The sequence below is a fragment of the Rana temporaria genome, chromosome 2 (assembly GCF_905171775.1).
Source record: "Rana temporaria chromosome 2, aRanTem1.1, whole genome shotgun sequence".
Classification (NCBI taxonomy): domain Eukaryota; kingdom Metazoa; phylum Chordata; class Amphibia; order Anura; family Ranidae; genus Rana; species Rana temporaria.
In genome coordinates, this window is record NC_053490.1 from 68,014,101 (window position 1) to 68,027,082 (window position 12,982).

A 12,982-nucleotide genomic window follows, 5' to 3' on the forward strand; every position below is an offset into this window, starting at 1 on the left:
ATAAATGTAGGATATACAGAGCTAACTGTTCATTTTTTTTCTTCACAGAGATCTCAAACCGGAGAACATTCTACTGGACGGCGAAGGACATATCAAGATTGCAGATTTCGGCTTGTCTGTGGCTGGTGTCACCGAGTCCAATAGGATCACCGGACTTGCGGGTACACCGTTATACATAGCCCCAGAAGTAAGTTTTGTGACATTTTGATATTAGACTTAAAGCGGGGGGTTCACCCTGTAAAAAAAAAAAAAAATGTTTTTTTTTATTATTCCATTACTTTCGGCATCGTAGCGCGAGCTACGGTATGCCGGTCCTAAATTTTTAATCCCCGTACTCACTGTGCTATCGTTGATTGAAGAATCCGGGGAATGGGCGTTCCTATGGTGAGAGAAGGTGATTGACGGCCGGCCCTGGCACGTCACGCTTCTCCGGAAATAGCCGAAATAGGCTTGGCTATTCACGGCGCCTGCGCATAGCCTGTGCGCAGGCGCTGTGAATAGCCGAGACCTACTCCGGCTGTCTTCGGGGAGCGTGACGTGCCAGAGCCGGCCGTCAATCATCCTCCCTCTCCATAGGCACGCCCATTCCCCGCGGGAGTCGGATTCTTCAATCAACATTAGCACAGTGAGTACGGGGATTAAAAATTTAAGACCGGCATACCGTAGCTCGCGCTACGATGCCGAAAGTAATGGAATAATGGGGTGAAGGAGGGTGAACTACCGCTTTAATTGTAATTATTATTAGATACAGAGAGGCCATAAAGGGGCTCCCCTTTCATTAAATGGAAAATTCCTCCACTGGCAGGGGCGGACTGCCCATTCGGGCCCTGCCTGAGGGCCCCATGCTACTAGGGGGCCCCATCAGGGTTGCCAGTCTCAGTAAAACCAGGGACAGTATGTGAAAATCTGTTTTTAAAAAAATCTCAAGATTATAGCTGCTCCGCCTCTCCAGTGCCGTTTCAGTGTGTGCATGTGTATTCTGTGTGTGTATACTATGTATGTATACTGTGTGTGTGTGTGTGTGTGTGTGTATACTGTGTGTGTAAACTGTGTGAATCTTAGCACAATTTTTAGGACTCCTGGAAGGCTTCATACATCACATACACTATATTGTCAAAAGTATTGGGACACCTGCTTTACATGCACATAAACTTTAATGGCATCCCAGTCTTAGCCGGTAGAGTTCAATATTAATTTGGCCCCGTCCTTTGCAGCTAGAACCTGTTATATCTGCAAAAGGTGGGCCAACTCAATATTGAACCCTCTGGACCAAGACTGTGATGCCGTTAATGTTTATGCATGTGTAAATCTCTGTCCTCTGCCTGGCTCAGGAATGTTCTCATACTTATTTCTCTCTCTCCTTTTTGTTTCTACAGGTCATTTACAACGAGCCGTACTTCACAACGGCGGACTATTTCTCCTTGGGAGTGATCGTATACGAGATGGCCTTCGGCAAGAATCCCTTCTGTCTCGGCATAATGCCCGCCGATTACATATTGATGGCAATAATAAATAATGATCCCTATTATCCAGAAGACATGGACTACTTCCTCTTTGAACTCCTAAGAAGGGTGAGTATACTCGGAACTTTACCTAATTTTATCGGATACAAATCTGTTCCAGATTTCTATGGGGGGGGGGGCATCCGAGCCGAGCCGCAGCTCTGGTTTGTCCATTCAGACATGGAGCTGTGGTTCGGCACCGCCCCCTTTCTCTCTCCTGATTGGCTAACTCACTTTGATTGACAGAAGCGGGAGAGCCAATGGCGCTGCTGCTGTGTCTCAGCCAATCAGGAGGGAGAGTCCCGGATGGGCCGAGACATTTGTGGGCATCGCTGGATAGATAGGGTACCATACTACGACCCGATCCAATCATGGCCTCAGTTGCAGGTCTTATGGAAGCTGAAATATGTCACCGTCAGACTCAAATATTAAAGTGGCGGGTTTCTTTTTGTTGTTGACACATTGTTATTGTTCTTTGTTTCTTATTATCTTTCATTCTTCTCTACAGCTCCTGTGTAAGGACCAAGAAGAGCGAACGCGCCTTGTAAGTGACATCAGACGCCACGATTATTTCCAGGGGATCGACTGGGCCGACTTAGAGGAAGGAAAGTCACCCTCGCCATTGCAATCGGCAACAGTAAGTAGACCAATCATCCTGCTTTATTTACATGGTGATGCCGCCAGTAACACACTTCCCTGTCCTGGGGGGGGGGGGGGGGGGGGGGTGACAGGGTCTCCGCAGCTGCAGGAGAGGGGGGTGAGGGCCACATGAAATGGCCTAATGGGCCAGATTTAGCCTGCAAACCTTCTGTTTAACACACAATTGCCCGGATTCACATACATTGGCGCATATTTATGCTGGCGTAGCGTATCTAATATACGCTACACCGACGTAGCGCAGAGAGGCAAGCACCGAATTCACAAAGCACTTGCCTCCCAAACTGCGCTGGGTTCCCTCGGCGTAAGCCGTTGTAGGTGGAAGTGGGCGTGACCCCATGAAAATGATGGTCCGAGTGCCATCCAAGTACTTAAAACGAATGGCGCATGCGCCGTCCCGTGGACGTATCCCAGTGCGCATGCTCACAATCACGTCGGAACTACTCCCTAAGATACGACGGATCACTGCCTACGACGTGAACGTAACCTACGCCCAGTCCTATTCACGTACTACATAAACGACGTAAAATATGACGGCTGTGTTCCCTGGTCCATACCTTTGCATGGGTTGCGCCTCATATATGGGGAATAACTTTACGCCGGACGTACGACTTACGGAAACCGCGTATATTATGCGCCAGGCACAAGTACGTTCGTGAATCAGCGTATCTCCCTCATTTGCATATGTGCATAGAAAATCAACGGGAGCAGCAAATGCGCCCAGCGTAAATATGCACCCACGATACGACGGCGTAGGCAAGTTACGTCGGTCGTAGGAAGCCTCTTTTTAGGCGTATCTCATTTTGTGGGCACGGCGCATGGATACAACGGCGCATATTTACACTTATGCGGCGTATCTCGAGATACGTCGGCGTAAGTGCTTTGTGAATCCGGGCCATGGTCTCTAGATATACTTTAATGGTGTGTTGATGCCGTGCAATACTTCTTCTCACCACTAGAAGGAGCCTTCTTGGTGTAATCCGCAGCACATCAGAGTTGGGGGGTCACCAAGCTTTCTTACCATTTTCTGTATCAGTCAGAAGCTCTGAATTTCTTTTCCTTTTTTTTCCAGATGAATAAGAAACTGATCTATAGAGGAATGAAGATGGCGGAATTCATGACCAGCGTAGACCTGGATCCTCCAATACAAGCCAAGGACCAGAAGAACTTTGACGGCTTCTCCTACATGAGCGACAGCATGAGGCTGCAGATACTGGCCACCCCTCCCCCACCACCAGAGAGCCAGTTGTTTCTGCAATAGGGTCTTGGCATGCATAATGCAGTAGAACCAACCACCATCTGGGAAGACGCTCGGATTTGGAAGGCCCTCACATCCGGAACAATAACATAAAACATCTGTTTTATTCATCATTTACATAAGAAAAGACATAAAGTATAAAAAAAATAATTGTGCTGACAACCATTGACCTCCCTTCCCCAACCAAGACCTCCATACATGTCTCTCCAAGGCGCGATCGGCTTCTTCAGGAGGCATACACGTCTCTCTGAGGCAAAATCGGCTTCTTCAGAAGGATAATGGAGCTTCTGTGTCTTTGCATCTCCTGCGTCCCAATTGAAATCAATGGGACTGCCTGCACCAGGAGGCGTGGAACACCTGAGCTTCCCCATATGGGAAAACACAACCTTTCATGGACATAGATGCTGCTCCCAATCTGACATACGTGTGGGTGTAGGAGCATGGATGCACACTGTCTGCATTCGGGGGCCGTGAGCCTACACCCGCACAGATCTAAGATTAGGATCAGAATCTGTGTCCATACATCTGCTGCATCCCAATTACCATCAATGAGACTGCCTGCACCGAGAGGCATGGAACACCTGTGCATCCCCATTTTGAAGACACAGGCGCTGCTTCACGGACACAGACGTTGCTCCCAATCTGACATTGGGACTACTTCCTCTTTGAACTCCTAAGAAGTGTGAGTATACTCGGAACTTTACCTAATTTTATCGGATACAAATCTGTTCCAGATTTCTATGGCGGGGGGGATCCGAGCCGAGCCGCAGCTCTGGTTTGTCCATTCAGACATGGAGCTGTGGTTCGGCACCGCCCCCTCTCTCTCTCCTGATTGGCTAACTCACTTTGATTGACAGAAGCGGGAGAGAGCCAATGGCGCTGCTGCTGTGTCTCAGACAATCAGGAGGGAGAGTCCCGGATGGGCCGAGACATTTGTGGACATCGCTGGATAGATAGGGTACCATACTACGACCCGATCCAATCATGGCCTCAGTTGCAGGTCTTATGGAAGCTGAAATATGTCACCGTCAGACTCAAATATTAAAGTGGCGGGTTTCTTTTTGTTGTTGACACATTGTTATTGTTCTTTGTTTCTTATTATCTTTCATTCTTCTCTACAGCTCCTGTGTAAGGACCAAGAAGAGCGAACGCGCCTTGTAAGTGACATCAGACGCCACGATTATTTCCAGGGGATCGACTGGGCCGACTTAGAGGAAGGAAAGTCACCCTCGCCATTGCAATCGGCAACAGTAAGTAGACCAATCATCCTGCTTTATTTACATGGTGATGCCGCCAGTAACACACTTCCCTGTCCTGGGGGGGGGGGGGGGGTGACAGGGTCTCCGCAGCTGCAGGAGAGGGGGGTGAGGGCCACATGAAATGGCCTAATGGGCCAGATTTAGCCTGCAAACCTTCTGTTTAACACACAATTGCCCGGATTCACATACATTGGCGCATATTTATGCCGGCGTAGCGTATCTAATATACGCTACACCGACGTAGCGCAGAGAGGCAAGCACCGAATTCACAAAGCACTTGTCTCCCAAACTGCGCTGGGTTCCCTCGGCGTAAGCCGTTGTAGGTGGAAGTGGGCGTGACCCCATGAAAATGATGGTCCGAGTGCCATCCAAGTACTTAAAACGAATGGCGTATGCGCCGTCCCGTGGACGTATCCCAGTGCGCATGCTCACAATCACGTCGGAACTACTCCCTAAGATACGACGGATCACTGCCTACGACGTGAACGTAACCTACGCCCAGTCCTATTCACGTACTATATAAACGACGTAAAATATGACGGCTGTGTTCCCTGGTCCATACCTTTGCATGGGTTGCGCCTCATATATGGGGAATAACTTTACGCCGGACGTACGACTTACGCAAACCGCGTATATTATGCGCCAGGCGCAAGTACGTTCGTGAATCAGCGTACCTCCCTCATTTGCATATGTGCATAGAAAATCAACGGGAGCGGCAAATGCGCCCAGCGTAAATATTCACCCACGATACGACGGCGTAGGCAAGTTACGTCGGTCGTAGGAAGCCTCTTTTTAGGCGTATCTCAGTTTGTGGGCACGGCGCATGGATACGACGGCGCATATTTACACTTATGCGGCGTATCTCGAGATACGTCGGCGTAAGTGCTTTGTGAATCCGGGCCATGGTCTCCAGATATACTTTAATGGTGTGTTGATGCCGTGCAATACTTCTTCTCACCACTAGAAGGAGCCTTCTTGGTGTAATCCGCAGCACATCAGAGTTGGGGGGTCACCAAGCTTTCTTACCATTTTCTGTATCAGTCAGAAGCTCTGAATTTCTTTTCCTTTTTTTTTCCAGATGAATAAGAAACTGATCTATAGAAGAATGAAGATGGCGGAATTCATGACCAGCGTAGACCTGGATCCTCCAATACAAGCCAAGGACCAGAAGAACTTTGACGGCTTCTCCTACATGAGCGACAGCATGAGGCTGCAGATACTGGCCACCCCTCCCCCACCACCAGAGAGCCAGTTGTTTCTGCAATAGGGTCTTGGCATGCATAATGCAGTAGAACCAACCACCATCTGGGAAGACGCTCGGATTTGGAAGGCCCTCACATCCGGAACAATAACATAAAACATCTGTTTTATTCATCATTTACATAAGAAAAGACATAAAGTATAAAAAAAATTATTGTGCTGACAACCATTGACCTCCCTTCCCCAACCAAGACCTCCATACATGTCTCTCCAAGGCGCGATCGGCTTCTTCTGGAGGCATACACGTCTCTCTGAGGCGAAATCGGCTTCTTCAGAAGGATAATGGAGCTTCTGTGTCTTTGCATCTCCTGCGTCCCAATTGAAATCAATGGGACTGCCTGCACCAGGAGGCGTGGAACACCTGAGCATCCCCATATGGGAAAACACAACCTTTCACGGACATAGATGCTGCTCCCAATCTGACATACGTGTGGGTGTAGGAGCATGGATGCACACTGTCTGCATTCGGGGGCCATGAGCCTACACCCGCACAGATCTAAGATTAGGATCAGAATCTGTGTCCATACATCTGCTGCATCCCAATTATCCATCGATGGGACTGCCTGCACCGGGGTGCATGGAACACCTGTGCATCCCCATTTCAAATTGGGAGCAGCGTCTGTGTCTGCATCTCCTGCATTCCAACTGCCATCAATGGGACTGCCTGCACAGGACACAGACGCTGCTCCCAATCTGACATGTGTGTGTGGGTGTGGGTGTGCGGATGCAGACTGTTTGCATTCGGGGGCCGTGCACCCACACCCGCACACATGTCAGATTGGGAGCGGCATCTGTGTCCATACATCTGCTGCATCCCAATTACCATCAATAGGACTGCCTGCACCGGGGTGCATGGACCACCTGTGCATCCCCATTTTAGATTGGGAGCAGCGCCTGTGTCTGCGTCTCCTGCATTCCAACAGCCATCAACGGGACTGCCTACACAGGACACAGAGGCTGCTCCCAATTTGACATGCGTGCGGGTGTAGGAGCGCGGATGCACACTGTTTGCATTCGGGGCCGTGCACCCATAACCTCACACATGTCAGATTGGGAGCGGCATTAGTGTCTTTGCATCTCAATTGCCATCAATGGGACTGCCTGCACCGAGAGGCATGGACCACCTAGGTGATCCCAGGAAAAGTGGAAATGAGTACCTGTCACAACGAGGTACCTGCCTCCACCCCCCCCCCCCCCAAAAAATGAATGAGACTGCCTGCACCGAGAGGCATGGAACACCTGTGCATCCCCATTTCAAAAACACAGACGCTGCTTCACAGAGACAGACGCTGCTCTCAACTTGACATGTGTGTGGGTGTAGGTGCGCGGATGCACACTGTTTGCATTCGGGGCCGTGCACCCACACCCGCACACATGTCAGATTGAGAGCAGCGCCTGTGTCCATACATCTGCTGCATCCCAATTACCATCAATGAGACTGCCTGCACCGAGAGGCATGGAACACCTGTGCATCCCCATTTTGAAGACACAGGCGCTGCTTCACAAACACAGACGTTGCTCCCAATCTGACATGCATGCAGGTGCATCCACACCCGCATGTATGTCTGATTGGGAGCGGCGTCTATGTCATTGTGCCTCCTGCATTCCATCTGCTATCAATGGGACTGCCTGCACAGGACACAGACGCTGCTCCCAATCTGACATGCGTGCATGTGTAGGAGCACGGATGCACACTGTTTGCATTCGGGGCCGTGCACCCACACCCGCACACATGTCAGATTGGGAGCGACGCCTGTGTCTTTGCATCTCCTGCATCCCAATTACCATCAATGAGACTGCCTGCACGGAGAGGCATGGAACACCTGTACATCCCCATTTAAAAAAACACGGACACAGATGCTGCTTCACGGACACAGACATGTCTCCCAATCTGAAATGCGTGCGGGTGTAGGAGCGCGGGTGCACACTGTTTGCATCCGGGGCCGTGCACCCACACCCACCCCCATGTCAGATTGGTGGCAGTGTCTGTGTCCATACATCTGCTGTGTCCCAAGAGCAATCAATGGGACTACCTGCACCGGGGTGCATGGACCACCTGTGCATCCCCATTTCAGATTGGGACCAGCGCCTGTGTCTGCGTCTCCTGCATTCCAACAGCCATCAACGGGACTGCCTACACAGACACTGCTCCCAATCTGACATGCATGCAGGTGTAGGAGCGCGGATGCACACTGTTTGCATTCGGGGCCGTGCACCCATACCCGCACACATGTCAGATAGGGAGCGGCATTAGTGTCTTTGCATCTCCTGCATCTCAATTGCCATCAATGGGACTGCCTGCACCGAGAGGCATGGACCACCTAGGTGATCCCAGGAAAAGTGGAAATGAGTACCTGTCACAACGAGGTACCTGCCTCCACCCCCCCCCCCAAAAAAAAAAAAACATAAGAGGAAGGGAATTGAAGTGAAGGGAAGTCAATGGCTGTCAGCACAATGTTCTACTTTATGTGTAAATAAAATGGGTGTTATATTGTATTATCTTGAGGCGGGAATATTAAATGTTCCGACTTCTTCACATTTCTGAATGGGACCCCCCTTTAATATTGGGGTCCCCGGCTCTACATTCTGAGCATTGTACAGGGAGATGAACGGGCGCCCTAGACTGATGGATGATTCAGGGAAAAACCGATCGCCTTCGGGGGTCAGGAAGGAATTTTTTCCCCCCTTTTGGAGGGGGGTTTTCGCCTTCCTCTGAATCATCGTAAGGTTTAGGGGTCCGATAAAAGGCGTCGGAGGATAACAGTGACCGATCTCTGACGATGAAGACCTTAGAATCATTTCCTTCTATTGATTTATTTACAATAAAAAAGAAAAAAAAAAAAGCCCCGGTGGTCTAATGGATAAGGCACTGGCCTCCTCAGCCAGGGATTGTGGGTTCAAGTCCCACCCGGGGTGATACTTTTTTCTGATCACAGAATACAGACAGAGAGCCAACACTACATCTGATTTTACCTTAAAGGAGAACTCACACTTTGAATGACAATTACTCAGTCATGTGACATTCTACACATTTGAGATTCTTATAATTTTTTTCACACAAATAGAACTTTCTTTTGGTGGTATTTAACACCCACTGGGTTTTTATTTAATTATTTATTTTTGCTAAATAAACGAAATAAGACTAAAATGTTATAGAAAAATGTGTTTTTCTTTTAAGCAAAAAACAAAAACAAAAAGAAAACAAATACAAAAAACAAAGTTAAAAAAAAAAGAGAAAGAAAACAAAAATAGTTTTTCTTCATTTCTGTTATACAATTTTGCCATAGGGGTCACAGGGTGACACAGGATACTCTGGGGTCATAGGGGTCACAGGGTGACACGGGATACTCTGGGGTCATAGGGGTCACAGGGTGACACGGGATGTACTAAGGTCATAGGGGTCACAGGGTGATACAGAATGCTCTGGAGTAATAGGAGTCACAGGGTGACACGAGCCGTAGGGGGTCACAGGATGTTCTGGAGTCATAGGGGTCACAGGGCGACACAGGATGCTCTGGGGTCATAGGGGCCACAGGGTGACACAGGATGCTCTGAGGTCATAGGGGCCACAAGGTGACACAGGATGGTCTGTGGTCATAGGGGTCACAGTTGACACAAGCTGTAGGGGTCATAGGATGTTCTGGAGTCATAGGGGTCACAGGGTAACACAGGATGCTATGGGGTCATAGGGGTCACTGGGTGACACAAGGGGGCTCAGGGTGCACAGAGTCATGCGGTGACAAAGGGTGTTCTGGGGTCATAGGGGATCACAGAGTGACCAGGATGCTCTGGAGTAATAGGGGTCACAGGATGCTCTTGGGTCATAGGGCTCACATGGTGACACAGGATGTTCTGGAGTCATATGGGTCACAGGATGCTCTGGGGTCATAGGGGTCACAGTTGACACAAGACGTAGGGGGTCATAGGATGTTCTTCAGTCATAGGGGCCACAGGGTGACACAGGATGCTCTGGAGTCATAGGGGTCACAGGGTGACAAAGGATGCTCTGGGGTCATAGGGGCCACAGGGTGACACAGGATGCTCTGGGGTCATAGGGGCCACAAGGTGACACAGGATGCTCTGGGGTCATAGGGGCCACAGGGTGACACAGAATGCTCTGGGGTCATAGGGGCCACAGGGTGACACAGGATGCTCTGGGGTCATAGGGGCCACAGGGTGACACAGGATGCTCTGGGGTCATAGGGGCCACAAGGTGACACAGGATGCTCTGGGGTCATAGGGGCCACAAGGTGACACAGGATGCTCTGGGTTCATAGGGGTCACAGCTGACACAAGACGTAGGGGGTCATAGGATGTTCTGGAGTCATAGGAGCCACAGGGTGACACAGGATGCTCTGGGGTCATAGGGGCCATAGGCAACGCTGTATCTTGGTCTAGGCAAACAAGGCCCAGGCCTAGGGCAGCACTTTGCAGGGGGCAGCATGAAAAGAGTCCCCGTTGGCTTGCGCTACACTTTTAGTGCAGCGCCAGTCTTATGAGGGTAATATTGGGCCCCCCGGCTCTACATTCTGAGCGTTGTACAGGGAGAAGAACGGGGCGCCCTAGACTGATGATTCAGGGAAAAACCGATCGCCTTCGGGGGTCAGGAAGGAATTTTTTCCCCCCTTTTGGAGGGGGGTTTTCGCCTTCCTCTGAATCATCGTAAGGTTAAGGGATCCGATAAAAGGCGTCAGAGGATAACAGTGACCGATCTCTGACGATCAAGGCCTTAGAATCATTTCCTTCTATTGATTTATTTACAATAAAAAAGAAAAAAAAAAGCCCCGGTGGTCTAATGGATAAGGCACTGGCCTCCTCAGCCAGGGATTGTGGGTTCAAGTCCCACCCGGGGTGATACTTTTTTCTGATCACAGAATACAGACAGAGAGCCAACACTACATCTGATTTTACCTTAAAGGAGAACTCACACTTTGAATGACAATTACTCAGTCATGTGACATTCTACACATTTGAGATTTTTATAATTTTTTTTCACACAAATAGAACTTTCTTTTGGTGGTATTTAACACCCACTGGGTTTTTATGTAATTATTTATTTTTGCTAAATAAACGAAATAAGACTAAAATGTTATAGAAAAATGTGTTTTTCTTCGAAGCAAAAAAACAAAAACAAAAAGAAAACAAATACAAAAAATAAAGTTAAAAAAAAAAGAGAAAGAAAACAAAAATAGTTTTTCTTCATTTCTGTTATACAATTTTGCCATAGGGGTCACAGGGTGACACGGGATACTCTGGGGTCATAGGGGTCACAGGGTGACACAGGATACTCTGGGGTCATAGGGGTCACAGGGTGACACGGGATGTACTAAGGTCATAGGGGTCACAGGGTGACACGGGATGTACTAAGGTCATAGGGGTCACAGGGTGATACAGAATGCTCTGGAGTAATAGGAGTCACAGGGTGACACGAGCCGTAGGGGGTCACAGGATGTTCTGGAGTCATAGGGGTCACAGGGTGACACAGGATGCTCTGGGGTCATAGGGGCCACAGGGTGACACAGGATGCTCTGAGGTCATAGGGGCCACAAGGTGACACAGGATGGTCTGTGGTCATAGGGGTCACAGTTGACACAAGCTGTAGGGGTCATAGGATGTTCTGGAGTCATAGGGGTCACAGGGTAACACAGGATGCTATGGGGTCATAGGGGTCACTGGGTGACACAAGGGGCTCAGGGTGCACAGAGTCATGCGGTGACAAAGGGTGTTCTGGGGTCATAGGGGATCACAGAGTGACCAGGATTCTCTGGAGTAATAGGGGTCACAGGATGCTCTTGGGTCATATGGCTCACATGGTGACACAGGATGTTCTGGAGTCATATGGGTCACAGGATGCTCTGGGGTCATAGGGGTCACAGTTGACACAAGACGTAGGGGGTCATAGGATGTTCTTCAGTCATAGGGGCCACAGGGTGACACAGGATGCTCTGGAGTCATAGGGGTCACAGGGTGACAAAGGATGCTCTGGGGTCATAGGGGCCACAGGGTAACACAGGATGCTCTGGGGTCATAGGGGCCACAAGGTGACACAGGATGCTCTGGGGTCATAGGGGCCACAGGGTGACACAGGATGTTCTGGGGTCATAGGGGCCACAGGGTGACACAGGATGCTCTGGGGTCATAGGGGCCACAGGGTGACACAGGATGCTCTGGGGTCATAGGGGCCACAAGGTGACACAGGATGCTCTGGGGTCATAGGGGCCACAAGGTGACACAGGATGCTCTGGGTTCATAGGGGTCACAGCTGACACAAGACGTAGGGGGTCATAGGATGTTCTGGAGTCATAGGAGCCACAGGGTGACACAGGATGCTCTGGGGTCATAGGGGCCATAGGCAACGCTGTATCTTGGTCTAGGCAAACAAGGCCCAGGCCTAGGGCAGCACTTTGCAGGGGGCAGCATGAAAAGAGTCCCCGTTGGCTTGCGCTACACTTTTAGTGCAGCGCCAGTCTTATGAGGGTAATATTGGGCCCCCCGGCTCTACATTCTGAGCGTTGTACAGGGAGAAGAACGGGGCGCCCTAGACTGATGATTCAGGGAAAAACCGATCGCCTTCGGGGGTCAGGAAGGAATTTTTCCCCCCTTTTGGAGGGGGGTTTTCGCCTTCCTCTGAATCATCGTAAGGTTTAGGGGTCCGATAAAAGGCGTCAGAGGATAACAGTGACCGATCTCTGACGATCAAGGCCTTAGAATCATTTCCTTCTATTGATTTATTTACAATAAAAAAGAAAAAAAAAAAGCCCCGGTGGTCTAATGGATAAGGCACTGGCCTCCTCAGCCAGGGATTGTGGGTTCAAGTCCCACCCGGGGTGATACTTTTTTCTGATCACAGAATACAGACAGAGAGCCAACACTACATCTGATTTTACCTTAAAGGAGAACTCACACTTTGAATGACAATTACTCAGTCATGTGACATTCTACACATTTGAGATTTTTATAATTTTTTTCACACAAATAGAACTTTCTTTTGGTGGTATTTAACACCCACTGGGTTTTTATGTAATTATTTATTTTTGCTAAATAAA

General features: G+C 49.5%; 3 non-coding genes across 3 annotated transcripts; all 3 read left to right on the top strand.

Moving 5' to 3' along the window:
• The first annotated feature begins 8,779 nt into the window (after window positions 1–8,779).
• On the top strand, window positions 8,780–8,852 carry TRNAR-CCU. The gene has a single exon. It is a non-coding gene; the product is annotated as a tRNA-Arg (tRNA).
• A 1,865-nt stretch (window positions 8,853–10,717) lies between these two features.
• TRNAR-CCU lies at window positions 10,718–10,790 on the top strand. The gene has a single exon. It is a non-coding gene; the product is annotated as a tRNA-Arg (tRNA).
• Window positions 10,791–12,693: 1,903 nt separating this feature from the next.
• TRNAR-CCU lies at window positions 12,694–12,766 on the top strand. Its single transcript has one exon. It is a non-coding gene; the product is annotated as a tRNA-Arg (tRNA).
• The last annotated feature ends 216 nt before the right edge of the window (window positions 12,767–12,982 follow it).